Source organism: Macaca thibetana, chromosome 8, assembly GCF_024542745.1.
Source record: "Macaca thibetana thibetana isolate TM-01 chromosome 8, ASM2454274v1, whole genome shotgun sequence".
Lineage (NCBI taxonomy): Eukaryota > Metazoa > Chordata > Mammalia > Primates > Cercopithecidae > Macaca > Macaca thibetana.
The window spans coordinates 76,271,556-76,299,545 of record NC_065585.1 but is presented as its reverse complement, the minus strand read 5'-3'; the positions used below and the strand labels follow the sequence as shown (position 1 = coordinate 76,299,545).

General features: G+C 37.7%; 1 protein-coding gene across 4 annotated transcripts in view; it reads left to right on the top strand.

The window, feature by feature from the left end:
* The window catches only part of C8H8orf34 (chromosome 8 C8orf34 homolog), a 480,177-nt gene that overhangs the window by 56,506 nt on the left and 395,681 nt on the right, over window positions 1-27,990 (top strand). The gene's annotated exons all lie outside the window — the stretch shown is intronic.

The window sequence follows — 27,990 nt, the reverse complement described above, 5'->3', positions numbered from 1 at the left end:
TCTGCCAAGACTGACATAAATCACTTTTGTGCACATTTCATCAGCCAAAGAAATCACATGGTCATCCAGACATTTACAGAAGTGGGAAAGTGTAATTCCACCACATGCCCAGAAAGAGGAACACTAGGAAAACCAATGAACATCACTAATGAATGCTGAATTGTTCATACAACTTTTCACTCCTAGGAAATACTTTCGATGCCTTTGTTGGTAAAAGCTGACTTTATGAGAATGTAAATTCTGGTTTTGAAATTATTTTTCATTTTTTGCCATGATTTTTATTCTTATCTACAAAATATTTTGTTTCCCTGAGGTCATAAATATTTTCTCTTATATATTCTTTTTATAATTTTTTTTTTACTTAGGCCTTTAATAAATCTGGAGTTTACTTTCCAATGGATTTGAATGAAGAATCTAATTTTATTTTATTTCTGTCTATAGAGAAAATCATCCAAATGCCCTTTATAAAACAGTCTACTCTTCTCCTTTGATATATAAGCTGTTGCTAATATATATCAAGTTCCCGTATTTACTGGGAGCATAGAGGATTTCTATTTTCTTGGCAATGTCCTATTTATTTTATAATTTAAAAACTCTGGAAGCAAAATAATATGTTACTCTTCAGTTGTGCATACAAGAATGTTTGCTGGATTATTCTTAGTAACTTTTTATATATTTTCTTAGAATATAAAAAAAAGTTAATGACTTTTAATATATTTTCTCAGAATATAAAAAAAGTTCCGCCTAGACTATTATTTTTCCTTAAAGTTTTTGTAGATACTACAGATGAAATTCTATTATAAAATAATTTTGCTTACCAAATAATTTTTATACCCACATATGCTTTACTTTAACAAATATTAATACAAGAGTATTCTGATTAATAAAAATGGATAGCCTCCAAGAAGCCACTTGAAATGACAGTGACCCCAGTTCATTCTCAATCTATTCTTGGTTTGAAGAATATGATTATGGTAGGGACTAGAGTCCTATTTTCTTCTTTCATAAGTTATTATGATTTTGAAAAGTGATAACATCATGTTCTTGGCTTCAGGTAATAAAGGCTATGTTTTGGAAAAAGCCTAAGGATTGAATGTTGACCTTGGAAATGTTTCCTAAGGGAATGTATTAGAAAAACACATTAGCTTTTTAATTTTGTTTAATCCATGAGCCAAAATTTTATTTCATTTGTAAAACAGTGCTGTAGTTCTCACTCATACTTTAAATGAATTTAAAGTATGAAATTCATACTTTAAATTCATACTTTAACTGGTGAAGGACGGAAATGCTGAAGACTGAAATGGATGTATAGCTTTGTATTTGGCGAATTTCATAAAACTGAATAGCCTTTTTGTGAATAACATGAATTCAGGTGTAAGCAGGATTTGGTCAAGTCTAGATGGTCTGAAACCAGGGTAGAGTCTTAATCTGTGAGACTATCTTACAGTCTTAGTCTTTTTGTAATATTGTCCACACATTACAAAAAAATGTTGGCTATATTCAGATGATTTGATTAAATATAAAAATGTAGAGAATCGACACATTCTTCTTGGCAGAGTTGTTCACTGTTGCAGGAAATGAATGGAGGACATTGTGAAGCAAAATAAATAGACTGACATTCCATAACTTTGGTAGAACAAAGCATAAAAATGTGAACAGATCAGTGAATAATGAAGAATTTGACAGTGAACCTTCTTAACAGCGTAGTGCAACAGCAGTAGGCTGCAGTGACAGATGGGGAGGCTCTGTCACCAGGTCAGGCTTTAGCATTGCTTTTTCTGCACTGGGCTTCCTAAGAAAGGTATGGGGAAAGAAAATGACACCATGGCAAAAAATAGAGAAAGAGGAGGCTTTAGAAGAAGATTTGCTAAAGGAAACATAGAACTTGAGAAAAGAGAAATGGCAAGAGATGAAACTAGAGAATTCAGCAAGCATCGGTTCATGCAGGTCCACGTAGTTATCGTTAGGAGTTTGGACTTGATTCTGAAGGTGATAGCAAATTATTAAAGGGCTTTGAACAGGGGAGTGAAATAAGTAGTGAAAGCTTCAAAAATATACTCTTGCTTCAGTTTGAAAAATGGATTGGAGAGAAACAAGGTTGAAGATAGCAACACCTTCCAGCAGGGCATTACAGTAATCCAGGGGAGAGATGCTAGTGACCAAGACCAGGGAGTGAAAACTGAAGAGAGGACTGGCTAGATTCGAAACTGAGTAATGAAATGTTATCAGTAAGACTTAGTATTCGAATACCTTTGGGGGCTTCGGGTGGAGGAGAATTCAAGAATAATGACACAGGCAGCGAAATCGAGTGGGTAGGCATGCCATTTTTAAGGAAGGAAACATATTCTTTGGCAATTATTGACTTGTTTTTGAGTACCAAATATTTTACAAAGTAATTTGTTTCTAAACTTATACTGTTTTCTATTATTTAAATTATGAATTTCATCTTGATTTGGAGTCATATACTTTATAATAAGCACATAATTTCTTAAGTGAAGGAAGCTAGCGCCATAATTTAGTACTAAAAATAGTGACATTTCTGCTGTTGCCATCTAGTGGCCATCATTAGTGACGGTGCCTTTCATTCAATTTTGTGCTCAAGATTTCACTCCAAGACTATACTATAGTAAATACTAAGGAATAAAAATCACTTTCTTGTGAAAATGTAGTAATTCTAGAGATAGTTCTAACTTAATGAATCATACTTTGTAGAGTGCTATTGATGAGAAGATACTGTTCAATGTTTGCAGTTTAAATTCTACAGTTTTCCTAGAGTATGACTTTAAACAGTTTATTTTGGCAGCTTTAGAAGGAATGTAGCAATAAATTTATCAGTAATATGAATTTCTCCATACCATGTCAAGTAACAGAACATTCCTAAATGTCAAATATGTGGAAAAAGGACAAAAAGTATTTTTTTAAAACAACTATCAGTATGTAAATCCCTAGTGAGCAACTTTTATGTGCCTAGGGATTAATACTGTCACATTCTGGGAGACACAAATGAAGAACAGAACAAGGGTTATTTTTTCCTGGGCATATAACTATTGAGGAAAGATCACAAAATATATTATGTTTCTTTACACTCCTCTCTGAATCCAAGCTACACACACATGCACTCTCTCTCTCTCTCTGATACACACACACACACACACACACACACACACACACACACACACACACACACACATTCTGGCCGCCATTAGTCCAAGATTCCAAACATCTGGAATGGGGCCCCCTGTTCCTATTGAGAATCATTGGTCAGTACTAATTGTGAAATCCTTGATGTCAAGGGACATGTTCTGTTTTATATTTCTTATTTCTGCCTCACCATGTCAAATAACAATGAAAAATAAAATTAAAAATATCAGACTGACTGTAAAGGTAAACTGAGGCTGGAGCCGAACCGGGAACGAAGACACAAGGCAAATGGCAGTGAGAATAGCCTTTTATTAGGGCTTGCAGGCGAGATTCCTCGGTCCAAAGGCATGGGCTGAAGAAGTCACGCTGAGGGAGGAGGGTAGGGGCTTTTTATAGCCCGAGAGGTAGGGAAGCTGGTTGTGCAAACAGGGCCTGGGGGGTCTTGAAACTACTAGGGCAGGAGTTGAGTAAGGGTCATGAGGAAGGGGTCTTTGGAAACTGTCAACTGAAACTGCTGTTTACGAACTTGTGGAATGCAGGTGAGCTGCAGGTCATGGGGGAGTGTGGTTACCCAGCCGGAACTCTGACGCATGTAAGTCTGCGGGTGTGTACAGGGCGAAGGGGGTCTTTAACAAAAGGCCTGCTATGCCGGGTAACGCCGCCATGTTGGGTCTAGATTCCTGCCTAACATTGGTTCGGCTCCAGCCTCAGTTTACCTTTACACTGACGTCATCAATAGATATCATTAATATGGGCAATAAAAAGTTTAGAGTGTATAAAAGCTAAGATCCTTGTGGTTTAGGAGTTCATAGTCTATGACGGAAGTGGCATGTAGACAACTGTTACATTAGGACTATATTATAAGAACAACTAGAAAGCAGTCAAGGGAGATGGGATATGGGTACTGGGGAGGACCAAATAGGAAATGAAATGAACTTCAAGTGTCTATGCTGGAGTTGTGATGTTGGGGGGTAGAAGGCTAACATCCGTATTCTATCTGAAGTGTTCAATGATAAGAAAACCTGAAGGCAGGAAGAGGAAGTAAGTAATGGCATAGTAATGGCACTTTACATGTGATAAAATCAAATACTTTTTTCCTAAATTTATTCCTAAGGAGGCAGTAGATATAGAAGTTTGGCAACTCTTACATCAAATGGCATATTATTATACCTCATACTTTGGAATATTTTACAGTTGTTAAAGAAAATAAAGTCATTTATTTATAGCACTTCAAGCATATTTTGTCATATTTTTTTCTCAACCCCTGCACCCTGTGACCCTACCTCCAAACAATAGAAGACATATGTTATTCATCCTAGTATCTCCGAGGCCCTAGCATTGAGTTTGGCATAGGATTTTTAAAAATGGCCAAATGCTTGTTTATTGAATTTTCTATCATGTTTTAAAATTTACAATATTTCCTAAACTTTTAATGAGGAATTAATTGTTAATGATCATTATAATAAATTAATTGTAAATCCCATCTTGTACCGTATAGAGCACAACTCTTAAGGCTTTGTAAACTTGGGCAAGTCAGTGTATTCCTATGGTCTTCAGCCCCCTCACCTGTAAAGCAAGAAAACTCTACCACATCATTTTGAAGGCCCTTCCAGTTCCAGCAGTCTTAGACTGTCACTCTTGTTCCCCACACCTGTACCCCTGGTTATAGTTTCGATATCTGTCCCCTTCCAACCTCATGTTACAATTTGACCCCCAATATTGGAGGTGGAGCTTAGTGGGAGTTGTTTGGGCAATGGAGGTGGATCCCTCATGAATGGCTTCATGCTGTCCTTCCAGTAATGAGTGAGTTCTCAACCTATTAGTTCCCGCAAAAGCTGCTTGTTAAACAAACAAACAAAAAAACAAAAAAAACAACAACAAAAAAGAGCCTAGTGCCTCCTCCCTCTCTCTTGCTTCCTCTCTTGCCATGTGATCTCTGCACAGCCAGCTCCCCTTCACCTTCTGTCATGAGGGGAAGCAGCTAGAGGCCTTCATGAGAAGCAGATGCTAACACCATGCATCTTATACAGCCTGCAGAACTGTGAGCCAACTAAACTTTTATAAACACCCAGTTTCAAGTATTCCTTTATAGCAACACAAATGGACTAAGAGACCCCTTTATTGTTTTTGTTTTTATTTTATTTATTTTCTTTCTTTGAGGTAGAGTCTCCCTCCGTTGCCCAGGCTGGAGTGCAGTGGCACGATCTTGGCTCACTGCATCCTCCATCTCCCAAGTTCAAGTGATTCTCTGCCTCAACCTCTTGAGTAGCTAGGATTACAGGAGCCCACCACCACACCTGGCTAATTTTTGTATTTTTAGTAGAGACAAGGTTTCCATGTTGGCCAGGCCGGTCTCAAACTCCTGACCTCAGGTAATCCACCCACCTCAGCTTCCCAAAGTGCGGGGATTACAGGCATTCATTGTTTTTACATTGAAGCAATCTTTCTTCTCCTAGCCTCCAAAATATTTCTCCATTCTTGTTTCAATTTCTATGTTTTCCTTAATGCTATCCTAACTAGCCTCCCAGCTTCCACTTTAGTGAACAATTACCTTAAAAATCATAAACCAATAAATTAACTATTTAAGTGTATTTTTACATGTAGCAATTTAATGTGGAGAGAAATCAATATGAATATAAATAAAGTTCTTTATTAGGTTTTATAATTGTAAAATATTCCAAAATATATGGTATAATAATTTATTCAACCAAAATATTATCAATGAACTTTTAGGTGGTTACCAATATTGGTTATTATAAATAGAACTTGAAAATATCCTTGTGCATTTATCATTTTAGAGTTGCTAGATTGGGATGCACATTTTTACATTTGAAATGCTCTGTCGAATTGTGCTGCACTGCATGAAAGCCATTCCTTTTGTCCTGTGAACTGTGCCTATTTTTTTTAATTTTTATTTTTTGAGATGGAGTCTCACTCTTTTGCTCAGTCTTAAGTGCAATAGCGTGATCTCAGCTCACTGCAACCTCCACCTCCCAGGTTCAAGTGATTCTCCTGTCTCAGCCTCCTAAGTAGCTGGGATTACAGGTGCGTGCCATCACACCCAGCTAATTTTTGTCTTTTCGGTAGAGACGGGGTTTTACCATGTTGGCCAGGCTGGTCTTGAACTCCTGGCCTTAAGAGATCCACCTGCCTTGGGCTCCCAAAGTGCTGGGATTACAAGTGTGAGCCACTGCACCTGGCCTGTCTCTATTTTATTTTCTATTGATTTGTTTTAGTATATATTTTTTCCTTTTATTCATGACATATCTTCTCAGGATTGGCAAAATACATGTAACACAAGTAAAGCAATGTAACAACCCTGAGGCATAGATTATAGAAACACAAAGATACTAAAGTATATCCTATGGTTTTTATTTAGTCCTTTAGCCAACAGAAGTCTTCAGGGCCTCTTAATTTAAAAGCCTACTAAGTATGCTAAGATAAAGCTAATTAAATTTCTCTTACACTTGAACCTGTGATTAATATTTGTGAAGACTATCCCACTAATATTAAATATATCCTCATAGGTTGATTAACATAAGCCTGAAAGGAATTTGCAATGTAACAGTTATCAGGGACAAAATACAGTTTACTAACATAATACTTTGAAAACTCAGTAGTGTTATAAAATAAAGTGGTTTTTTTGTGGTTAAAAACACACATACAAAAGGTAACTATTTGAAATGATAGGTGCGTTAATTTGAGTGACAATAGTAACCATTTCACTATGTATTAATGTATTAAGTATATCAAAGTATCATGTTGTACACTTTAACTTATACACTAAAAAACTAATTATTTGCACAAAGAAGAATTCACATATATAACTCAGCCTCCTTATCAAAGTAGTTTGAAAAAGTTTCAAGTACTCTTGAGATACTCATGCTATATTTGAATTGTTTTGCTAAATATGCAATTTTAACATTGGAGAAAGTTACTGAAAAAGCAGGTTACAGCACAGCAGTATCTGACTCAGCAACTCTTCACATTCCTTTTGCCAGGGCTGTCTCATGGGTGTTTGACCTGTGCTGTCCCTCAGGCCACTATTCTCAGAGGGTCTCCTTCTTGATTTAATACTCTGCTCTTATTGTCTTGAAATTCCTAATCATTTTTGAACAAGGGACCTCCCATCTTCATTTTGTACTGAACCCAGCAAATTATGTCACCCATCCTATCTTTAATATTTTTCAGGATGAAACTGTATTTATTAGAATGCCTTAAGTCTGTGCCAATTAGTCCTAATTATAGTGAAATTTATTTATTTATTTATTTATTTATATGAATTTATTTTATTTCTATAAGTTTATGGGGGTACAATTGTAATTTTGTTGCATGAATAGTTTGTGCTGTGTTGAAGTCAGGGCTTTTATATATCTGTCACCAGAATAGCATACATTGCATCCATTAATTTCTCATAATCAACCACTCTGTTCTACCCTCCCACCATTCCAAGCCTCCGTTGTCTATCATTCCACACTTTATGTCCATGTGTACAGATTATTTAACTCCCACTTAAAAGTAAGAACATACAGTATTTCTTTTTCTGTTTCTGAGTTGTTTCCCTTAAGATATTGACCCCCAGTTCTATCTATGTTGCTGAAAAAGACATGGTTTCATTCTTTTATGGCCAAAGAGTATTCTATTGTGTATACATATCATGTTTTCTTTATTCAATCATCTGTTGATGGACATTGAAGTTGATTTTATATTTTTGCTATTGTGAATTGTGCTACAATAAACATATGAGAGCAGATACCTTATAATAATTTCTTTTCCTTTGGGTAGATTCCCAGTAGTGGGATTGCTGGATCAAATGGTAATTCTATTTTTAGTTCTTTCAGAAATCTCCATACTCTTTTCCATAGAAGTTGTAGTAATTACATCCCCACCACCAGTGTACAAGCATTCCCTTTTCTCTGTATCCTCACCAGCATCTGTTATTTATTTATTTTTACTTCATTTATTAATAATCATTCTGAGTGGTGTAAGATGATATCTTACTGTGGTTTTAATTTGCATTTCCCTGGTGATTCATGATGATGAGCATTTTTTCACATGCTTGTTGGCCACTTGTATGCCTTCTTTTGAAAAATATATATTCATGTCCTTTGCCACTTTTTACTGGAATTATTTGGGGTTTTTGTTGTTGTGGTTGAGTTGTTTGAGGTCCATGTAAACTCTAGGTATTAGTTTTCTGTTGGATGAGTGGTTTGCAAATATTTTCTCCCATTTAGCAAGTTGTCTATTCACTCTGTTGATTCTTTCTTTTGCTATGCAGAAGCATTTTAGTTTAATGAAGTCCCATTTGTCTATTTTTGTTTTTGTTGCCTGTGCTTTTGAGGTCTAAGTCATAAATTCTTTGCCAAGACCAATGTGCAAAAGAGTTTTCCCTAGGCTTTCTTTCAATATTTTTACAGTTTCAAGTCTCAAATTTAAGTTTTAGTCCATCTAGAGTTGATTTTTGTATATGGTAAGAGATAAGAGTCCAGTTTCATTCTTCTGCTTATGGCTATCCAATTTCCCCAGCACTATTTATTGCAAAGTTCCCCAGCACTATTTATTGAAAAGGATATCCTCTCCCCAGTGTATGTTCTTGTCAGCTTTGTCAAAGATCAGTTGGTTGTATGTGGCTTCATTTCTGGAACCCTCTTTTCAGTTCTGTTGATCTATGTGTCTGTCTGTTTATTTTTATTTTTTAGTGGCAGATTCTTGATCTGTCGTCTAGGCTACAGTGCAATGGTGCAATCTTAGCTTGCAGCAGTCTCCAACTCCCAGGCTCAGGTGATCCTCCTGCCTCAGCTTTCTGAGTAGCTAGGACTACATGTGTGTACCACCATGCCCAGCTTGTGTGTCTATTTTTGTGTCAGTACCATGCTGTTTTGGTTACTATACCCTTGCAACATAATTTGAAGTCAAGTAATGTGATGCCTTTAGCTTTGTTCTTTTTGCTTAGGATTGTTTTGGCTATTTGGCCTCCTTTTTTATTCTATATGAATTTTAGGATAGCTTTGTCTAATTCTATTTAAAAATGAAAATGATGTTGGTGTTTTGATAGAGTTTGCATTGACTCTGTAGATTGCTTGGGCAGTGTGGTCATTTCAGTGATATTGATTCTTTTGGTTCATGAGCATAGGTCGTTTTTCCATTTCTTCATGTCGTCTTCAGTTTCTTTCATCAGTGTTTTGTAGTTTTCCTTATAGAGATCTTTCACCTCCTTGGTTAAACATATTCCTAGATATATTTTTGTAGCTATTGTAAATGTGAATGTCTTCTTGATTTGGTTCTCAGATGGATTGTTATTGATATATAGGAACACCACTAATTTTTGTATGTTGATTTTATATTGTCAAACTGTACTGAATGTATTCATCAAAACTAAGAGTTTTTGGTGGTGTCTTTAGGATCTTCTAAAAATAAGAGTGTATCATCAGCCAACAGGAATTATTTGACTTCCTCTTTTCCAATTTGGATGACTTTTATTCCTGTCTGTTGCCTAATTGCTTTGGCTAGGACTTCCAGTACAATGTTGAATAGGAGTGGTCAAAAATGGGCATCCTCATCTTATTCTAATTTATACAGAGAATACTTTCACCTTTTCCCCATTCACTATAACATTGACTGTGGGTTTCTCATATATGGCCTTGATTATTCAGATGTATGTTCCTTCTATGTTGAGAGTTTTTGTCATAAGGGGATGCTGAATTTCTATCTTTCCTTCATCTCTTGAAATGAAGCCTTTTCTTCATCTCTTGAAATGGACATTTGTTTTTCTTCTTAATTCTGTTTGTGTGATGTTTGACATGTGTTGATTCATGTATGTGGAACCATCCTGGCCCATCCTTAATGTAAAACCCAGTTGATCATGATGTGTTATCTTTTTAACATTCTGTTGGGATTCAGTTTGCTGATGTTTTATTGAGGATTTTTTGCATCTATGTTCATCAGGGATATTGGTCTATAGTTTTCTTTTGTGTGTGTGTGTGTGTGTGTGTGTGTGTGTGTGTGTGTTCTTATCTGGTTTTGGTACCAGGGTGATACTGGCATCATAGAATAAGTTAGAGAGAATTCCCTCCTCCTTGATTTTTGGAACAATTTCAGGATCACTTGTATTAGCTATTTGTATGTTTGGTAGAATTTGGCTACAAATTCATCTGCTTCTGGGCTTTTATGTTGTTGTGGGAGATTTTTATTACTGATTCAATTTTGTTACTTGTTATTGGATTATTCAGGATTTCTGTTTCTTGCTGCTTCAATCCTGGGATGTATGTTTCCAGGAATTTATTTCTTTCCTGTGGGTTCTCTAATTTGTGAGCATATAGTTGTTTCATATCAGTCTCTGATGATCTTTTGCATTTCCAAGTTATCAGTTGTAATGTCTCATTTTTCATTTATGATTTTGTTTATTTGAATAATCTCTCTTCTTGCTTAGTCTGGCTAGCAGTTTGTCAATTTTATCTCTTTGAAGAACTAATTTTTCTTTCATTGATTCTTTGTATTGTTTTTTCATCTCAATTTCATTTAATTCTGCTCTGATCATTGTTATTTGTTTTCTTCTGCTAACTTTGGGTTTGATCTGTTGTTTTTCTAGTTCCTTGAAGTGCAACATTAGGTTGTTAATTTGTGATCTTCCTACTTCTTTGATGTAGGATTTAATGGGATAAACTTCCCTCTTAGCACTGCTTTTACTGTATTGCAGGGCTTTTTTTATGTTGTATTTCTATTTTCATTTGTTTCAAAATTTTAAACATTTATATCTTTGCTTACCCAAAGATTAATCAGGAGCATGTTGTTTAATTTCCATTTATTAATTTCCAATATTTGTATAGTTTCCAAAGTTCCTCTTGATATTGATTTCCGGTTTTATTCTGTTTTGGTCTGGGAAGATATTTCATATGATTTTGATTTTTAAAAATGTATAGAATGTTTCATGTGCTGATGAGAACTCCATATGAATTAGTCTTTTGTATTTGAAAACAATGGCCAATGAATATGATTGCAAATAAAATCTTCATTACTACAGGGGCTGTGAGAGGAAGCCCCATACATCCCAGTGACTGTACCTCTCCCCGGTCACTGGGAAGCAGCAGGCAGGGAAACTCCTTGTTGATGTTTCCTGCTGTTACTGGAGTTTCAAATTCATGCAGTGCTGTGCTTCTAAATATTAAATTACTTCTTGAGGATTCCAACTTGACCTGGAACAGACATCAGTAGGAGCTTTGTGATGTTAAGTTGTTAGTAGTGGATATGACACCTCTTCCATAATGTACACTTATGCCCATAGGGGAGGCCACTGGGAGGCAGGAGTGCCTGAGGACTGGCAGTGATTCCTGTGTCAAACTCCATCCCTTACTGTCTTGCTCATTCTTGCTATTTGCTGCTTCTCCTCTTAATCTTCTGTGCTTTCTTCCACCATCTCTTGGAAACCTCTGAGTTACTACACATGAGTGATTCAGTTTATCTTTTGTCTCATACATTCTTTATTATTATTATTTATTATTATTATAGTTTAAGTTCTGGGATATATGTGCAAAACGTGCAGCTTTGTTACATAGGTATACATGTGCCATGGTGGTTTGCTGCACCCGTCAACCTGTCATCTATATTAGGTATTTCTCCTATTGCTATCCCTCCCCTAGCCCCCAATACCCTGGCAGGCCTTGGTGTGTGATGTTTCCTTCCCTGTATCCATGTGTTCTCATTGTTCAACTACCACTTATGAGTGAGAATGTGTTTTGTTTGGTTTTCTGTTCCTGTGTTAGTTTGCTGAGAATGATGGTTTCCAGCTTCATCCATATCCCTGCAAAGGACATGAGTTCATCTTTTTTGTGACTGCATAGTATTCCGTGGTGTATATGTGCCATATTTTCTTTATCCCATCTATCATTAATGGGCATTTGGCTTGGTTCCAAGTCTTTACTACTGTGAACAGTGTCAAAATAAACATACGTGTGCATGTGTCTTTAGAGTAGAATGATTTATAATCCTTTGGGTATATACCCAGTAATGGGATTGCTGGGTCAAATGGTATTTCTGGTTCTAGATCCTTGAAGAATGGCCACACTGTCTTCCACAATGGTTTAACACTTCCACCAACAGTGTAAAAGCGTTCCTATTTCTCTACATCCTCTCCAACATCTGTTGTTTCCTGACTTTTTAATGATCACCATTCTAACTGACATGAGATAGTATCTCATTGTGGTTTTGATTTGCATTTCTCTAATGACCAGTGATAATGAGCTTGTATTCATATGTTTGTTGGCCATATAAATGTCTTCTTTTGAGAAGTGTCTGTTCATATCTTTCACCCACTTTTTGATGGGGTTGTTTGTTTTTTTCTTGTAAATTTGTTTAAGTTCCTTGTAGATTCTGGATATTAGCCCTTTGTCAGATGGATAGATTGCAAAAAGTTTCTCCCATTCTGTAAGTTGTCTGTTCACTCTGATGATAGTTTCTTTTGCTGTGCAGAAGGTCTTTAGTTTAATTAGATTCCCTTTGTCAATCTTGGCTTTTGTTCCCACTGTTTTTGATATTTTAGTCATGAAGTCTTTGCCCATGCCTATGTCCTGAATGGTATTGCCTTGGTTTTCTTCTAGGGTTTTTATGGTTTTAGGTCTTACGTTTAAGTCTTTAATCCATCTTGAGTTAATTTTTGTATAAGGTGTAAGGAAGGGGCCCAGTTTCAGTTTTCTGCATATGGCTAGCCAGTTTTCCCAACACCATTTGTTAAATAGGAATTCTTTCCCCATTGCTTGTTTTTGTCAGGTTTGTCAAAGATCAGATGGTTGTAGATGTGTGGCATTATTTCTGAGGCCTCTGTTCTTTTTCATTGCTCTATAAATCTTTTTTGGTACCAGGACCATGCCATTTTGATTACTGTAGGCTTGTAGTATAGTTTGAAGTCAGGTAGTGTGATGCCTCCAGCTTTGTTCTTTTTGCTTAGGATTGTCTTGGCTGTGTGGGCTCTTTTTTTGTTCCATATGAAATTTAAAGTAGTTTATTTCTAATTTTGTGAAGACACGATGGTAGCTTGATGGGGATAGCACTGAATCTATAAATTACTTTGGGCAATGTGGCCATTTTCATAATATTGATTCTCCCTATCCATGAGTATGTAATGTTTTTCCATTTGTTTGTGTACTCTCTTATTTCCTTGAGCAGTGGTTTGTAGCTCTCCTTTAGCAGTGGTTTGTAGCTCTCCTTGAAGAGGTCCTTCACATCCCTTGTATGTTGTATTCCTAAGTATTTTGTTCTCTTTGTAGCAGTTATGAATGGGAGTACATTCTTAAGGTGGTTTGATGATCATTTGTTGATTGGAGCCTGACATCAATGTTAGCTTAGATTTAGCATTTTGTGACACAGGGCTCTTACACATTGGATCTTTACAGACAGTAAAGGAATTCTGGGCTTCTTAGGGAACTCGAATCCCTAGATATTAGAAGCTACCTCAAACCCTAAGAATTTGGTTTATTTTCAGATCACTGGATTCACCTAAGCCCTAAAATACAATATTGTTATATTTGTTACCCAGCCTGATCTCCCTAGGGTATTGTAATTTCATAAGTGTGGACCAGGCTGAACATTGCATATTAAGACAGTTCTCATGGACGCACCACCAGAAATAGTGGATTCAACTGGACTGGCACACAGCTCATAGCTGTGGGATAGGTTACAGTTACTGTGTAACCTAAGATTTTGTCCAGGAAGTGTCCACTTGTGTCTTATACTGGACAATATCCATTTTATCACCATTTCGCATGGCCGTGGATTATTTTCCTCTTCCCTGTAAACAATGCCTATGTCAGACATACAGAAGAACAGGTAAAACACACAAGACAAAATATATTTACCACTATTAAAAAACTAACTCAGAAGAAAATACACACTTAATTTTTGTTTCTAATCTACTTCCCTCTCATAGTTATGTGAGAAACTAAAATAAAGACAAATCAACTACTTAAAAAAGTGAAACAAGTAAAAAAGCTCTGTCCTATTTTCCTACTATAATAAAACTGTTAGTGCTTTTATTGTTGAATCTCAGCGTTTAGATTTCCTGAATTTTTCTGGCATCTTAGGCCATGAAAAAATATCAAAAAGCATACAAAAAGAGTTTGCTATTAAAGGAAGAAAACATAGGTATGGGAACATTCAAAAACCATGTTGCCAAATAAAAGGCACAAATTAAGATTTTCACAAGAAATTTTCATTTATAGGGTGGAGAGTTGAGTGTCAGGAGGAGGGTTGTGTGGTCCTGACATATGAAGCAGGATTGGTCCTGGGGACCTGACATGGGGCTAAAAGCCTGCAGGGGAAACAGAGAGGAAACAAATGGAAGGGCTTAAGGTAGACAGACAGTCGATCTGCTGGTCTTCTGGGGGCTTTGGTTTCAGTAAACATACATGTAGTTTTGGTCTTTCTTATAGGAATGAAGGGTTTGGAATCAACAAGAGTTGAAGATAAACTGGGTTTGTGAACTGTGGGCTTGACAGTCTGAGTGATGTACTGGAAGGCTTTTGTTTCTGTTGATGACCCAGTTGGGAGAAATAAGAGGCATTCTGGGAGTCTCCTGAGAGTCTGTTGGGTGAAGGGAGTGGGTCAGCTCACCCTGGTCCGGTAGTTTCTTCTCTTTTTAATATTTTTGTTGATTTTAATTAATTAATTATTTTTATTTATTTTTTTTTTTTGAGAGAGAGAGGGAGTCTTGCTCTGTCACCCAGGCTAGAGTGCAGTGGCGCAATCTCAGCTCACTGCAGTCTCTGCCTCTGGGTTCTAGTGGTTCTCGGGCCTCAGCCCCCAAGTAGCTGGTAGTATAGGCACTGGCCACCACACTCAGATAATTTTTATAGTTTTAGTAGAGACGGGGTTTTGCCATGTTGCCAGGCTGGTCTCGAACTCCTGACCTCAAGTGATCCGCTCACCTCGGCCTCCCAAATTGCTGGGATTGCAGGCATGAGCCACCATGTCCAACCTAGACCAGTAGCTTCTAAGGCAACATTAATCCCCCCACAGATCCTAAATGGATTACAAAGGATTGCTATCTTGAGTGAACTGAAGCACAAGGTGATGCTATGAGAGCCTCTTATTTCTGGTAGAGTTGTGCTCTGGGTGGCTCACAGAGAGGAGAGTAAACCAGGAGCATGAAGCCAGGAGCTGTCTCAGAAGCAGGATGCTGAGGAGGCTGGAGCATGAGCTACATGCATACGATCTGCCTCAGCTTTGCAACTGTGGATCTAAATAGAGCAATCATACCCATAGAACTGGAAAAGTAATAACATTTTATTAAAGTCTTATCACTTGAAGGACTTACAAAACGTCAGGTTCTATATTATCATTTTTCTCTAGCATTTTACCACATTTTCGTATACCTGGTTACTTTTCCTTAGGTTCCTTCTCTTTTTTTTATTGTTATAGAGTATCTCTTCTAAATATTTTTTTCAAGTAGAAGGTGAAGGAGATAAAGTTTTTGAAGTTCATGTCTGAAAATATCCTAATTGCCTGGCCCCCCATTTGATTTACGATGGGACATATTCGTAAAACTCTAAGATCATTTTCCCTGCTCCCTACAGGCTAAGAGCTACAGTAAAGGTCCTGCTGTTTGTTTTTTTAACATCCAGTTTTACTGATGAGAAATTTGATATATCAGATTCTTTTTACTCTGTAGGTAGCATTTTTTCCCTCTGAAATCTTTCATTTTTTTATTTTGTCTTTGAACTCACAACATTTCTCCAGGATGTTTACTCATGGGTCTGTTCGTGAATTCTGAGCTCTTTGTCTGTTGCTGTGGCTGTCTCTCTTCAGCTTAGGGAATTATTATTACTTTTTATTTTCTCCTCTGCATTTGGCAACTGAATTTATCTCAAAGCCTTCTTAAAAATGTTAGGCCTTTTGTATCTCGCTAACACTTCTCTTTTTTATACTTTCCCATTTTGTGTTATTCTGTTTCATTTGTCAACAGATTTATTCAGCTTAATTTTTTTTAAGATCCTTTGAATTTATTATTCAGTCCTTCCACTTATATCTTAATTTTGGCAATAATATTTTAAGCCTCATAGATTATTTATTTTCCTAAGATTTCTCATTTTTCATGACAGCAAGTTCCTCTTTTATAAAAGGAATATTCATTCCCATCCCACTAAGCTGGTATCCCCACCCCCGGGCCATGGACTGATACAGGTCCATGACCTGTTAGGAACCGGGCAGCAAGAGGTGAGCGGTGGGCAAGCGAGCAAAGCTTCATCTGTATTTACAGTCGGTCCCCATTGCTCTCATTACCTCCTGAGCTCTGCCTCCTGTCAGATCAGCAGCAACATTAGATTCTCATAGGAGCATGAACCCTATTGTGAACTGTGCATGCGAGGGATCTAGGTTGCATGCTCCTTATGAGAATCTAATGCCTGATGATCTGTCACTGTCTCCCATCACCCCCAGATAGGACCATCTAGTTGCAGGAAAACAAGTTCAACTATATTATGATGGGTTGTGTAATTATTTTATTATGTATTATAGGGTAATAATAATAGAAATAAAGCACACAATAAATGTAATACTCTTGAATCATCCCAAAACCATCCCCGCCACACACCTCCAGTCCTTGGAAAAATTATCTTCTGCAAAACTGCTCCCTGGTGCCAAAAAGGCTGGGGACTGCTGCCACTGATGGTCCCAATTTTCATAGTTTTCATTACTTTTCTGAAATGGCTCTATGTTTTCCTTGGCTCAGGTGTTCTTTTCGTTTATACACTCATACAACTTTTCCTCAGATTTCTGATTGTCCATTCATAAATTGTCATGCATCACATAGTGATGTTTCAGTCATGATGAACTGCACATATGATGGTGGTCCCATAGGATAATGAAGCTCAGAAATTCCTGTTGCCTAGTGACATAGCCCTCATAACATCCATTATGCATGTGTTTGTGGTGATACTGGTGTGAACAAACCTACTGAGCTGCCAGTCTTTTTGTTTGTTTGTTTTTTGTTTCATTTTGTTTTTTTGAGATAGAGTCTTGCTCTGTCACCCAGGCTAGAGTGCATTGGCGCAATATCAGCTCACTGCAACTTCTGCCTCCTGGGTTCAAGCAATTCTCGTGCTGCAGCCTCCCCAGTAGCTGGGATTACAGGCACGTGCCACCATGCCTGGCTAATTTTTGTATTTTTAGTAGAGACAGGGTTTCACTATGTTGGCCAGGCTGGTCTGGAACTTCTGACCTCGTGATACACCTGTCTCGGCTTCCCAAAGTGCTGGGATTACAGACGTGAGCCACCACGCCGGCCTGAGCTGCCAGTCTTATAAAAGTTTAGCACATACAATTCTGTGTAGTGCATAATACTTGATAATGATCATTCATGGCTATGTTACTAGTTTATGTATTTTCTATATTTGAATAATTATTTTAGAGTGTACTTCTACTTATTAAAAGAAGTTAACTGGAAAACACTCTCAGGCAGGTCCTTCAGGAGGTATTCCAGAGGAAAGCATTGTTATCTTAGGAGATGACAGCCCCATGTATGTTATTGCCCCTGAAGACCTTCCAGGTGGAAAACAGCGATATTGATGATCCTGACCCTGCGTAGGCCTAGGTTGATGTGTATGTTTGTGTCTTAGTTTTTTAACAAAATTTTAAAACATAAGAAATTAAAAATTTTTAAAATAGAAAGAAGCTTATAAAATAAGGTTATAAAGAAAATATTTTTGTACAGCTCTGCAATCTGTTTCTAAGCTAAGTGTTATGAGAAAAGAGTCAAAAGTTAAAAAAATCCTTAAAGGTTTATAAAGTAAAAATGTTACAGTAAGCTAAGGTTCCTTAATTATTGAAGAAAGGAATGCCTTTTTGTCAATTTAGCGTAGCCTAAAAGTGCAGTGTTATGAAGTCTACAGTAGTGTGCAGTAATGACCTCGGCCTTCACGTTCACTCACCACTCACTGACTCACCCAGAGCAACTTCCAGTCCTGCAGGCTCCATTCATGGCATGTGCCCTATATAAGAGAACCATTTGAAACATCTTTTATGTCATATTTTTACTGTACCTTTTCGATGTTTAGATGGATTTAGATGCACAAATACTTACCGTTGTGTTTCAATTGCCTGAAGTATTCAGTATAGTAACATGCTGTGCAGGAGCAGTAGGCCATGCCATATAGCCTAGGTGTGTAGTAGGCTAGACCACGTAGGTTTGTGTAAGTGTACTCTATGATGTTCCCACAATGACAAAATTGCCTAGCAACACATTTCTCAGAATGTATCCCTATTATTAAGTGACACATGACTGCATAGAAATACAACACAAGGTTGCATATATTCATAGGTAGCTTGTTTCGATTTCTCTCTACTTGAATAGGTACCCTCATTTGAACTCATCCTTGACTGGGAAAGCTGGGTGAGTTGGGGAGAGAGGTTAGCAATCAGGCTTCCTTGTACAATACAGTTGGCCCTCTGTCTCCGTGGGCTGTGCATCAGCAGACCAAAAGTCTTTAGAAGAAAACTCAAAATGATAAAAAATAACAGTACAACAATCAAAATAATACAAGTGAAAACAGTATTATACCTATTTGCAGAGAATTTACATTGTATTAGGCGTTATAGGTAATCTAGAGATCATTTAAAGTATATGGGAGGATGTGCATAAGTTATATAAAATACTACATTGTTTTATATCAAGGACTTGAGCATCCTCAGACTGTGGTATTTGGGAAGGGGTAGGAGTCCTGGAACCAATGCCGTGTGGATACTGGGGGATATCTGTACACAGGTGGAAAGTCTAAGTGCCAAAGTAAGGAAGGCCTTCCTCTGGAGGTAGAGTGCGTAACTGTAGTTCAGTCACAGGCACCTGTCCTCATCTTCCAGGAGATGTGGTGTCCAGCATTACAACTTATACTTGACTGCTTCTTGGAGTTCAATGCCATTCCAGAAGAATTCAGAGGCAGATGGCATTGGAGAAGCATTCTTTGACTTTCTCCTGTGGGTAAAAGCTGCAACTGCCAACAGCATCCCTTCAAAGAGGGAGATAGGATCCCAACTAGTCCAGCTTCTCAGAATGCAGTTCTCCAGTGAATAACACTGATGGCTTCCCCTTGGTTCTGCTCCTTAGCTTGAAATCTCTGACTCTTGTAATAAGAATAGAACTAATTTTGGTGTCTTAGGCTGTAGCAACTCTTCTGCTCTGATGTAACTGTCAGTCTTACCTCACCTGCTTCATTCTTCATACTTTCAGAATTTGTCAGAATTTCTTGTTTTCCCATGCTATTGTGTTTTCATTCTTTAAGTAATACATTTTCTGTTATTTTAGTAGAAGTTTGGAGCATGAAGGAAGGGCTATTCAATGTATATATGTGTAAGCTCATTCCACTATATTGCACAAGAAGCCAATATCTATTCGGCTTGTTGCACAAATGTTAAAGAATCATGAACTGCATGGTTTCTAAGTAGTATTTCTGGTCTTTATTTTGTGTTGAAGAAAAATGTTTTTGGCCAAATAGCAAATGTAAGCATATACAATATATTTCATATGTAAAACTCGTCATGAAAACAAGCAGGTAGGATTGTCCATTGCCTCAGCAGAAATTAGATTTTATTGAATGATTGTGCATCTTTCTAAATCATCTCATGGTTTACTAGCTGCAGTGAACTCATTTGAACTCAGCAAGGGTTTGTAGAAAGTGATTCCTATTTATTGTCCATCAGAGAATTATAGTGATTGTTTTGTATTGTCCATTGAATAATTATGGTACTAAGCAGATGCTGTGTTTTTATCAAACATATGTAAATCTTCAAAACCTTATGTAAAGTGTATATAAACAGAGTTCAACATATAGCTTCTGCGAATACGAGGTATTCATTGTTTGCAAATTAGAAATATATTACCAGCAATTGCATCAAAATGTTCTTTTACTTTTAATAAACTACTGGGAGTATGTGATTTCAGCACGCTGCTAAATTATACAGGTTTTTGTCTATGCCTAATGCTATGGCTTTTATTTTCATGTGTGTTTAGGGCTTGCTGTTGACTGCATGTTTGCATCCCTCCAAAATTTGTATGTTGAAAGCTAGTCACCAAGGTGATGGTATTAAAATGTGGAACCTTTGGGAGGCAATTAAGTCACGAGGACAGAGACCAAATGAATGGGATTAGTGAGTCCCCTTAAAAAGGACCTGAAGTAGCCTTAACCCCTTTGTTCTGCCACGTGAGGATACATAGAAGGTGCCATCTATGAGGAGTAGGTTCTTACCAGACACTGAACTTGCTGGTGCCTTGATCTTGGACTTCCCAGCCTCCAGAACTGTGAGCAATAAATTCTATGTTTATAAATTATGTAGTCTGTTATTTTTTATAGTAGCTGGAACAGACTAAGACATGACTAGATACCTTATCAGTTAACATTTGTGCACATTGACTTGGTGCTCTGCATATTTGGGATAATTTCTCTTTGAAAAGGAATATGCAAATTTAAATATTAGTATAATATTTTATATTTTTTTATTGTAGTAACAGTATAGTTTTCCTAGCTGAGAAATAGTTCTAATATAGAGGAAAGGTTACTTCTTAAACATTTTAGACTTGCTAGATTTAAGAGATATTTTAAAAGTAGACCTGTCTTTGAACTCCATGCCATCAGATTACATTTCCCACCACTCCTCATTGTTACTTTTCTCTACAGGCCCCTGGGTCATTCTCCAAAATTCCTCAGTAGTTTTAACTGTGAATTATTGCCCCCTCCACCTGCTAATACTACACCTATATTCATTCTTGACAGTTTTTGCATACAGGTAGATGATCTTTCCAACATTCTGGCCTCTTTATTGAACTCCTCTTATCCAGTGATTTTTACCATATTTCCTGTCTCAGCCACTCCTGTTGCTGTTACCAATAACTCTCTCCATTTTCTCGCTCTCTGTAGTCTCACTTTCAGCCATCCTTCTCTCTGACTACCTTGGCCTATCTTTCTAGCTCTCTGCCTCGATATCCCAAACCCAAAGACTTTTCGACCCTACCTGGACATCCCACCCATTGATCCCACCACTTCTTTGTTGTCTCTTATCACCTTAGTGTCCTCACTCTGTGTCCTATCAAGCTTAAATTCTGTGGTCAGTGACCGGTCATTATAATAGCTTCCTTGCCCCACTCTCAGTTCATCCTACTCAATTAGCCAATCCATAACCCTACCTAAATACATACTTCTGCCTTTTTCATTCCTACACCTGTGCAGTTGAACACGATTAGGAAGAAAATACACTACCTACTACACCAACTTGTCTTGCTTTAAACTTGTGATCGCAAATCTCAAGTGGCCAGACAATCATCAGATTCTTAGCCCAGTTGCTCTTGCAGGCCCCTGGATCACTATTTCACGTTTCCCTTTTCTCAAGACACCCAGTCCTCCTCTCCCATCTCCTATTTCTGCTGTTGCCATTGTTTCCTACTTTACTGAGATAATCAAAACAATCTGAAGAGGAAATCTACAGACAAACACCACAAATTGCAGAGCAGAAGTATCTTTCTATTTTGCTCACTGACTATCTGCAGCACAGAGTTCTTAAGTTATATAATGTGAGTGTTCAGTACATATCTACTAAACAAATAAATAGCACCAGTTATTCTAAAGGAAGCATTAAAACACTTTAATTTAACAATTACTATAGGCACTTTATCTGTCATCTATCTGGCTACTTTACAGCTCCTTTTATCATGCCCAAATTGGAGCTCTTGGTACGTATCCTTAAGCAATCCCTTACTCATTGCCCCATGCTATGGTAAATGGCATAGACATCAGCCCAGTCATTCAAGCCTGACACCTAGGTGGGTGTCATTCTTTAGCTTGCTTTTACTGACTCTTTCCCTAGTCAAGTCTACTTCTGTAATTTCTATAAAGTCAGGCCACTGCTTTCCACCCTCAGTTACACCACCACTATAGTTCACTAGTTTCTGAAGAGTTCTTCCTTCTTCCTCTCGTGACCTTTATATAGTAACCTGGACACAATTTTAAAAGGGCAAATCTATGTCATTAGCTCTTTCTTCACACCATTCATTGACTTTGCACTCCATTTAAAGCAATAATTGGACACTACACCTTTGCTCTGCAAGGTTAGACATCTTCCTACCTCTTTAGCTCACATGCTATTTCATCCCTGTGAGCACTTTAACAATTCTTTGGAATGTATTAACCTCTCCAATGCCCTGGAGCTTTGCATGGACTATTCTCTCTGTCTAGAATGCCAAATTTTTGAGTGTCTGATTCTAGTTTTTACCTTTAGGCCTCAGATTAAATATCACCCCCTCAGGGATGCTATCTTGATCACCCTATGTAATATATTCCATCCCCATTTTTCTCTATTACTCTGCCTTCTTTCCCGTAGTGCTTTCCAGAATATGTATTTATTTTATTGATTGATTTGATTATGTATTTATTGTCTGCTTCCTCCCAAGAATGTGAGCTCCTTAAACTCTAGACCATGCCAGCCTTGTTTATTATGAGATGAGAAACTACTATAAATATGTTGTATGAAAGTGAAAGATGCATCAAGGGAACCTTTGCTAACTGTAGAGTGTACAGTATATTATCATAAGAAATGAAACTGCAGGTTGAGAACAATTTTTAGTTTCAAATGCCATAATAGTAGGAATTGTTTTCAGGTAATATACATCTATAAAAGGCTTTTAGTAACACTATTGACATAATTTATTTGTTCTTTATTTTAGCCAATGTGCCAGGAATTGTTCTTTGATCTTGGGAAACAGAGATGTCTAAGACATGTTTCCTGACCTCAAGAACTCCTCAGAGAGCTGCATGGGTAAAATAAAATGATTTCATACAGTAGGATGAGGGTTGTCTAGAATTGTATTCATAATGTTATTCAAACACTTATTATGCCTAACTAACTCTGCTTGGGGAATATTGAAGATGATCAGAGTTATGTTTTATAAGGTGTGGTTCCAATTGTGATGATCTCTTTTGTGAAGCTCTGTGTAGTCAGCACGTGTGATATCAACTTGCCCACCCTTCCCTCTTCTTCTAATAAACTGCCACTTCCAGCATTCATTTGGCCTTTGAGAAGCTGTGATGTTCCTCACAGCATCACTGCCTGAGTTACAGCCAGTGGCTCCAGCTGGGCACCTGATCAGTATGCTCACTATGTCTTCTCCATGGGAAATTTAAAATTTGAGACCCAGAGTGGTCAAAGTTCATTTCTACCTGTTGACCTGAGGTGTGGGAGCTAAGTAGGTCAGCCATGTGTGGTCAGACAGCAGTGTGGCCCTGGAGACTGATTGGTTCAGAAGTTGCAGGAATTGTGTTTTCCATTGTGTGGAGAAAACTGGGTAGGAAGAAAGATAAAAGTATATGGAGAGGCCGGGCATGGTGGCTCACGTCTATAATCCCAGCATTTTGGAAGACCGGGCGGGTGGATCATCTGAGGTCAGGAGTTTGAGACCAGCCTGGCCAGCACGTCGAAACCCCATCTCTACTAAAAGTACAAAAATTAACTGGGCGTGGTGGTACATGCATGTAATCCCAGCTACTCTGGGGGTGCTGAGGCAAGAGAATCATTTGAACCCGGGAGGCGGAAGTTGCAGTGAGCCAAGATTGTGCCATTGCACTCCAGCCTGGGCAACAAGAATGAAGCTCATCTCAGGAAAAGAAAAAAAAAAAGTGTATGGAGAGATAAAAGATAGACATGGGGTTCAGCAGCTTGCATGCAGTAGTTTCTGAAATCCAGCCCCATTGTTCCACTGTGTGCAGATTAGTTATTTAACCCACTCTGGAATCCAGAAGTCGATAGTGCCATTTTTGCCTCAGCTAAAGATTTGACTTAGCCATCCATGTTAAAATATTAGCTACCGAAAATTCTCCATCTCTCTAGTTTGTACTTCACACAAAGTGATGATCAAATCCGAGATTTCATCTGTCTTCCTTTCAGGGATAGTAAGAAGACTTGTTCTGCAAATGCTGTCTACAGCTGCCAAGTCTGCCCCAAATGGCTTCTTTATTTGTGCAGTTATATACGTAGGGAGTCCTGGATTCTGTTTAAGAAGACTTGCTTTTTTAAAATTTAAAATCTTATGGAAGGAACTTGGCAATTTTGTGGATCTTGGGAAAGTTACTGAAAATTTATTTACCCCAATTTCCTTATTCTAAAATGAGCAAAAGAATACCTACTTCACAGATTGTTGTTGTGAGCATGGAAAAAAAATTATTGAAAGCACCTAGAACTGTGCATCATAGATTAATTATTTTACTTTCTTCTCTTAACTAAACTATGTGAGCAGAAGGTGGTGTTTTATAGACTTTGGGTTCTACTAGGAGGAAGAACAATGTTAGGTTTACAAGTAATCTTTAAACAACTCTCAGCTGGTTAAAAATTAATTAATTTCCAATGTTTTCAATGTTTAACAGTCCCCACTCATGGCAGTATCTGATCCCCTTCCCTGATTTATTTCTTTCCATAGGACTCATCATTTATCAATATGTTCTATAATTTGCATATTTATTTTATGTATTCTCACTACCACTAGAATACAACCTTTCTAGAACAGGGATTTTTAAAAATTCTATTTCATTCTCATTCATATTCCAAGATCCTGGAACAGAAACTGGCACATAGTAGATGCTCAGCAAACATTTATTGAATAAACATATGAATTAGTTTATGTTTATATATATATATTTAACTGTGATATCAACGTGCCCACCATTCCCTCTTCTTCTAATAAACTGCCACTTCCAGCATTCATATGGCTCTTGAGAAGCTGTGATGTTCTATATATATATATATATATACACACACACACACATATATATCTCACAAACTTGGTAATTTTATATATATATATTTATTTGTTTATTTATTTTGAGAAGAAGTCTCTGTTGTCCAGGCTGGAGTGCAGTGGCGCGATCTTGGCTCACTGTAACTCTTCCTACCAGGCTTGAGTGATTCTTCTGCCTCAGCTTCTGAGTAGCTGGGATTACAGGTAGATGTCACCATGCCTGGCTAATTTTTCTATTTTTATTAGAGGTGGGGTTTCACCATGTTGGCCAGGATTGTCTCAAACTCCTGACCCCAAGTGACTTGCCCACCTCAGCCTCCCAAAATGCTGGGATTACGGCATGACACATCGCGCCCAGCCTGAATTAGTGTCTTTAAATATTATGTCTATTATCTGTAATATGTTTATTAACATAAATTTCTAAAACAATTATTTACAAATGTTCCTCTTTTGTATTTAAGTATTCACCATTACTTGCCTCTGAACAAACATTCTAGCACCTCTTTAAACCTAGGAACAGAGAAGGATGGAGTGAAGATTAGGTATTATATGGGTTGAGCTTCTCTCTTGATACAAATGACCCATGGTTCTCAGCAACTGCTATTAAAACTATTGTGTAGAGTTTTAATATACCTAGCAATTCCTAAGATCCTTTTAGAGATACCAAAATACTTTAATTAAAATATTTCTAATAAAGTTATTTTTAAAAAGTTAATGGGTTTTATTTCTTAGAGAATTTTTAGGTTTCTAAAAAAATTAAAAATTACAGAGAATTCTCATATACTCTTTTTAAATTAAATTTTAAGTTTACTTTTAAGTCTCCTGGGAACTTATTCCACAAATATATTGGCACATATGCAAAATGGATCATATATTGCAGTTTGTAATAGCAAATTAGTGTCTGCTGATAGACACTAATTTTAGTGTCTATCAGTGAGAGATTAAATAAACTTGTACAGCACCCAGGGGAATATTGAATATTATACTGCTGGTTTTCACTGTATGTCCTGATATAAAAATATCTAAAAGATATATTATTAAATGAACAAGTATATAAAATTATTACTTTTATGAAAACGACAGGAGCAAATAAGAACCTATGTTGTTCTTAAACATATTTTCATAAATAATACTGGAAGAGTTTAGTATTGGTGGACTGGCAACTTTGGACCAAGAATGAGACTAAGAAAAACTAGAATACGGCCGGGCGCAGTGGCTCAAGCCTGTAATCCCAGCACTCTGCTTTCACAGGCTGATGTTGAGTTCCTGCAGCTTTGCCAGGAGTGCAGTGCCAGCTGTTGGTGATTCTACCATTCTGGGGTCTGGAGGATGGTGGCCTTCTTCTCACAGCTCCACTAGACAGTGCCCAATGGGGACTTGGCGTGGGGGCTCCAACCACACATTTCCTTTCCCCACTGCCCTAGCAGAGGTTCTCCATGAGGGCTCTGCTACTGCAGCAAACTTCTGCCTGGATATCCAGGCACTTCCATACATCCTCTGAAATCTGGGCAGAGGTTCCTAAATCTCAGTTCTTGTCTTCTGTGGACCTACAGGCTCAACACCATATGGAAGCTGCCAGAACTTGGGGATTACACCCTCTGAAGCAATGCCCCAAGCTATACCTTGGCCCCTTTTAGCCATGGCTGGATCTGAAGCAGCTGGGATTCAGGGCACCATGTCCTGAGGAAGCACAGAGCAGGCAAATCCTGAGCCTGGCCAAGGAAAACATTATTCCCTCCCATAGGAGTGGCTGCCACAAAGGTCTCTGACATGTGCAGAGATATCGTTCTCCATTGTCTTGGCAATTAACATTCAGTTCCTCACTACTTACGCAAATTTCTGCAGTGGGCTTGAATTTTTCCCCAGAAAATGAGTTTTTCCTTTCTATCACATTGTCAGTCTGCAAATTTTCTAAGCTTAAGCAGCCTTCCCCCTGCCCAAGTTCACCTGGCTTCTTAAAAATTTCTTCTGCCAGATACCCTAAATCATCTCTCTCAACTTCAGAGTTCCACAGACCTCTAATGCAGGGGCAAAATGCTGCCAGTCTGTTTGCCAAAGCATAGCAAGATGGGAACTTTACTTCATTTCCAACAAGTTCCTCACCTCCACCTGAGACCATCTCAGCCTGGATTTCAGTGTCCATATCACTATCAACATTTTGGTCAAAGCCATTCAACAAGTCTCTAGGAAGCTCCAAATTTTCCCACACACTTCCTGTCTTCTGAGCCACCAAGTCTCTAGGAAGCTCCAAACGTTCCCACATTTCCTTGTCTTCTTCTGAGTCCTCCAAACTGTTCCACCTCTGCCTGTTACCCAGTTCCAAAGTTGCTTCCACATTTTTGAGTATCTTTACAGCAGCACCCCACTATCTCGGTACCAATTTACTGTATTAGTCTGCTGTAACGCTGCTATGAGCAAATATTCAAGATTGGGTAATTTATAAAGAAAAGAGGTTTTTTGACTCACAGTTCCACATGACTGGTGAGGCCTCAGGAAACCTACAATCATGGCCGGAGGACTCTCTTCATAGGGCAGCAAGAAACAGAATGAGTGGAAGAAGGGGAAATGCCAGATGCTTTTTTTTATACTAATTTTTTATTATTATTATATTTTATGTTCTAGGGTACATGTGCAAAACATGCAGTTTTCTTACATATGTATACATGTACCATGTTGGTGTGCTGCACGCATTAACTTGTCATATATATTAGGTATATCTCCTAATGCTATCCCTACCCCCTTACCCCACCCCACAACAGGCCCTGGTGTGTGATGTTTCCCTTCCTGTGTCCAAGTGATCTCATTGTTCAATTCCCACCTATGAGTGAGAACATGTGGTGTTTGGTTTTCTGTTCTTGTGATAGTTTGCTGAGAATGATGGTTTCCAATTGCATCCATGTCCCTACAATGGACACAAACTCATCCTTTTTATGGCTGTATAGTATTCCATGGTGTATATGTGCCACATTTTCTTAATCCAGTCTGTCATTGATGGATATTGGGTTGGTTCCAAGTCTTTGCTATTGTGAATAGTGCCACAATAAACGTACTTGTGCATGTGTCTTTATAGCAGCATGATTTATAATCCTTTG